Below are 5,378 nucleotides of genomic sequence, written 5' to 3'. Positions count from 1 at the left end.
CCCAAGAGGACTTATTAGAAAATATTTCTTTCAAAAATGCCCCTCTTGTATTGCTCTATAAATAGATCAAAGTTAGAGCAAATTTCACTTTCTTTCCCTTCTTCTCCTAAGCCAAAATTTCAAGACAAAACCCCTCTCCCTCTCCTCCTCTTGGCCGAACCAACCTCTCCCTCTCACCCTCAAAATTTTTCTTCAATCTAACTCCTCAATCTTGTTTTATGGCTCTTAGTTGGAGATCTAGGGTTTGGAAGAAGATTGGGTAAGAAAACTTGTACTATAAACTTGGTTTTGTTCACTTTTGAGTTCCTCTTTCAAAGTTTTAAAAAATTGTGTTTTTCTCCTCCTAGAGTGTCCATCAAGAGGAGATCTAAGAGTCTCCAAAGCAAGCCAAGTCTCAAATCCAAGGTAAAACCTTCAAAGAAACCTAAACTTTGAGTAGTTACTTTGTTGTGTAGAAAAGTGAGGTTATTTTTGGAGATTTGTCACTCGTTTGTGATTTTATGTCATGATTTTCACTTGGCTGAGTTAAAGTTTGAGATCTATTCATTCTTGTGATGTTTGAAGATTTAAAACATGAAATACAAAGGAATTAATAAAGTTTAATTATAAAATTAATTAGTAGAGTTTAATTAGGAAATTAATTAATAAGTTAATTAATTTATGAAAGAATGAAATATCGAATGAATCAAATCTAAAGATTAAGTAATCAGGAGTTAATTAATTAACAAAGTTAATTAAGGAAGCTAATTATAGATTACGAAATAATCGTTTATTAATTGCAAAGGTTAATTAGAAAATTAAGACAGTTAATTAACTAATAAAGTTAATTAATTATGTAAGTAAATTAATTAACTCAGGAGCAATAGGACGGACGATAACTAAAGGGAAACTTTGATAAGAATTTAAAGGAGAATAATTCATAAGAAATAATCCTAGTTAATATCAAAAGAACTAAGTCTCTAAGACTTAAACCGAATAAGTCTGTAGAAATTGAATGATGAAATATTAATAAGGATTAACTATTGAATCAAATATGATTTATCGGTTAATTCAAATGAAAAGGGAAGTTTAGAGAAATACGCTTAAAGATATAAATCCAAACAAAGGTTCGAAAGACTAAGTTCTGAGACCTAAGCATAATGGATTAAAGGGATCGAAAATTAACTAACAATCAGTTATCAGTAATGAATATAGAACGTACAATCATATGAAGGTGTGTGCTCTGGGTATACGCTAAGCGATAACACCAACATGAATACAAACCTCACCTACAACATGAATGTATTTCAAAATAAATGTTTAAAATGTTGTTTGTTGTATATGCATCAATTCTTTGTAATTTGACTTCCAAGCATGATGTTATGTATGCCCTTTACAGTATTATAATAATATACTTATGTGGCATAAATGATGATGAATATAATGATAGATGAGAAACATCTTATGTGTGCTTTGAATTAAATATTCTTCAGTTGTTGCATCATAAGATAAGTTATATGATATATAACTATGTGACATGATCACAATTGCATGTTCACTTAAGTATAAGGACAAGGTAATGGAAAGACAGTTAAGTGTTGTACCACCCTCCGATCATGAGTAGCGAAGAATTTCCACGAGCTCATGGGTTGTGAGGTAACAAGTATTTAATTTTGACCCTAGGTAGTTGGACCAAAGGTTTGGGTCGCTCCCCCACTCTCCTTGGTCTTGCGCACATGGGTACGAGCACAAGGTCCTAACAAGTAATAAATGGATAATAGATAATAAAGCATAATTAGACAAGCATTTTTAAGAGTCGATTGTTTAATGTGAAAAATGTTTTTGTGAGGAATATTTGTACTCGCTGAGTTTCGGCTCATAAAGTTTGTTCATGCTGTAGGTAAAATACCTACAATCATTGTTGGAATTTGCAAAGAAGGACGAGTACGATGGAGGGATCGGGCAATAGATACTACCATGCAGACAAATACCGCAAAGATTTAAAAGGTTTAAAGTTGTGATATGTAAAGGAAGTTGTAAATTGAAATTAGATTAAATTTGAAATTCGAATTCAATTGAGTTGATTCCATGAAAGTTAAAGACAATTTCCCGGTCAGATAGTTTATTACCGATGACCATTTTGAAAGTGTTTAGAATAATTTCAAAGTCTTTATAAATGAAAAGAATTTGCAAAACTAAAATTATGTTTCAAAATAAGTTTAAAAAAAAAAACAAATTACCCGAAATTTTAACAGGTAAGTATTCTACTTTTAAGATGCTTTAAGAGGTTAAAAATAGTTTTTCGTATCAAGTCACGTTTTAGCAGGAAGCCGGATCATTACAGGCATCCCAATTCCCACAACCCTTTCTATAATTTGCAAAAACGAAATATTTTTATTTGAAACAGTAATATGTAAAACTTAAAATAATAGATATTTATTAGTAAAATAAAAAACTTCAAAAAATGAAAATAAAAAAAAGGTTAAAAAAGGTACCAAACAAAATAGCAGAAGAATGAGTCTAGCTTAATGGTGGTAGTTATGTAAATATGGTACTGAAAGATGATTTGTTATTATATTAGTTTGTCTCATAAAACTAGATTGACAAGTGGCGAGAAAAGAAACTAGTGTTTGTAAAATAGTCTAAAACACTCCTCTAATACAGAATTTATTTTAATTCTCACTGAATTTTGATCATAATTTAGGAATTAATTAGAATTGTAAAAGGGATTGTTGTTGTAAATTTAAGTGTGTTCACTATTAAGTATTTAGTGTTAGAAAAAATGGCTTGTTAAGCCATTTTAAAGGCCCATTTTGAGGCCCATATTCGATTGAGGACCAATAGGTTTTTGGGACGGGTCTCGATGGATTTGCGTTCTCCGTCGCGAGAAGATCGAAATCAATTATTCAGACACTCAAAATGGATATTGGGTGAATGAGAAATTGATGTTCTAAGTATGTCACTTGGAGTGGTTAATGTAGTTGGAAATTACAAAACTCCCACATTGGCTAGGAATGAAGCCTTGGTGGTGTTTATAAGTGATTGCACTTTGAAACCTAAGTAAGCATGTATACCGGAGAGGCTTTCTCACACACAGGGGGGATGCCAATCACGGTCCCGGCGGGTTGGAGCCCAATGTGTGTGCCCGCAACCTGACGACATGAATGTTGGACCGGAAAACCCGCTCCATGCGAGCTTTGTTTTGCAATTTTTCTTTTAATTGGATTTATTCACCATTATTTTAGCCTTGTAACATCCTCTGCAGCAGGCTATATAAAGGAGCCTCTCTAGCCATTTGAAAGCACACCTTCACAGAGCTCTCTTTTCCATTCTCTCGGTTTTTCTTTCACTTTTCTTTCAATACTTTCTAGTTCTGTTTTGGTGATAGAAGGAAGGCCCGAGTTCTAGTTCACCGGATGGTTCCGATAGTACTTCGAGCTACCACCATTGTCATTGTATCCTGGGAGACAGACGTCCTACGTTACCTCAAGCACTCGCCGGAGGGGACGAATCTGTTTTAAGAAAAGTGTGATTCACGTGTCTCGACATCCTTGCAATTTCATTTCTGAGTTTGGTAGAAAGGTTGAATTAGTGTTGTACAATTTCGTTACTTTGTTCTTCTATAAGTTGTTGTTCTTCTTTGTATTATCCATATTTTTCCTAACAATCTTAAAACATAGGAGGAAAAGGAAAAAAACGGTTTTATTGTTGGAAACTTTTGTCACTTTCCTTACTAACTTGGAAATGTTCTTTTTGAAGAAATGGCTAATAACATGAACGTGGTGGTTCCTACTGGAAGCAACACTATGACGCCTGAGCTGTCACCTGTGGGACAAACGTCTGTCTCGGTTCGAACCCCTGCTTTGACCTCGACGCAGCCTTCGCCGGTCTCGGTTCCAGTGAACCACAATGAAAACCTGATAAATTCAGTGGGCTGCATTTTAAGACTTGGCAACAAAAAATGTTGTCTTGAAAGAGGATCCTCCTACTGTTAGAAAGGATGAAGTGGATGCTCAAGCATTCCACGTGGTTGATGCATGGAACCATTCTGACTTTTTGTGTCGAAACTATGTGCTTAACGGCTTGGCTGATGGGCTTTACAATGTGTATAGCTCAAAGAAAATAGCTAAGGATTTATGGGAATCTTTGGACCAGAAATGCAAGTCCGAGGACGCAGGTGCTAAGAAGTTCTTAGTAGGCCAATTCCTGAATTACAAGATGGTGGACTAGAAGACTGTTATTAGTCAAGTTCAAAAGCTTCAATTGATAATTCGCGAGATACATGCTGAGGGAATGGCTATTAGTGAATCCTTTCAGGTAGTTGCGCTGGTTGATAAGCTACCCCCCTCTTGGATGGAGTTCAAGAGCTATCTGATGCACAAGAGGAAAGAGATGACCGTTGAGCAATTAGTTGTTAGGCTTCGCATTGAAGAAGAGAATAGGCAGATTTTGAAGAAATTCTCTAATGCAACTGCAAGCTCTGCTAAGGCTAATATGGTGGAGCATGATAGCTCCAAAAAGAAAGGAAAGCCTGGATCCAAGGTGGGACCAAAGGGAGGAATTATTAAGAAGAAATTTCAAGGGAAGTGCTTTAATTGCAACAAGGTTGGGCGCAAATTGGTGGACTGCAGGCTGCCAAAATGAAACAAGGATAAAGAGGCTAATGTTGTGGACACCATTTCCAAAGAATTGTCTGACATCAGCTTGTCTGTTGTGGACTCTGAAGTGAACTTGGTTGACTCCAATCCAAACGAGTGGTGGCTCGATAATGGGGCTACAAGACACATTTGTTGTGACCGGGCTGAGTTTGCTGATCTAGTTCCGTTGGAAACTGGAGAGAAGCTTTTCATGAGCAATTCTGCAACTTCTGTGATCAAGGGCCAAGGAACGGTGTTCTTGAAGATGACCTCGGGCAAGGAAGTGAAGCTCCACAATGTTCTTAATGTGCCTGACATCCGGAAGAATCTCATATCCGGGACAATGCTGAGCATGCACGGCTTCAAGATGGTATTTGAAGCTGATAAGATAGTTTTGTCTAAGATGGGAATGTATGTGGGGAAGGGTTATGTAAAGAGTGGCATGTGGAAAATGAATGCCATAGCTGTAAAACCCAAGAAAATAAATGAAAAAAAAAAGTCTTCCGTTTATATGCTTGAGGCTTCTAACTTATCGCATGGTAGACTAGATCATGTTAATTATGATACTTTGTGTAGATTAATTAACTTGGATAACATACCTGCATTTCATATTGATTCGAAACGTAAACGTGAAACTTGTGTAGAGGTAAAACTAACAAGGTCATCATTCTAAACGATAGAAAAGAATACTAAGCCACTTGATCTAATACATAGTGATGTTTGTGACTTAAAGTTTGTTTAAACAAGATGTGGTAATAAGTA

General features: G+C 35.7%; 1 long non-coding RNA gene across 1 annotated transcript; it reads left to right on the top strand.

Annotated features, from left to right (window-relative positions):
* The first annotated feature begins 111 nt into the window (after positions 1-111).
* On the top strand, positions 112-1,980 carry LOC21388910. The gene is made up of 3 exons (XR_002902519.1): positions 112-259; positions 348-405; positions 1,880-1,980. It is a non-coding gene; the product is annotated as an uncharacterized LOC21388910 (long non-coding RNA).
* Positions 1,981-5,378: the final 3,398 nt, after the last annotated feature.

The sequence above is a fragment of the Morus notabilis genome, unplaced genomic scaffold (assembly GCF_000414095.1).
Source record: "Morus notabilis unplaced genomic scaffold, ASM41409v2 Scaffold469, whole genome shotgun sequence".
Classification (NCBI taxonomy): Eukaryota; Viridiplantae; Streptophyta; class Magnoliopsida; order Rosales; family Moraceae; genus Morus; species Morus notabilis.
Note: the sequence above shows the minus strand (reverse complement) of the source record. Positions and strands in the feature narration are given on the sequence as shown.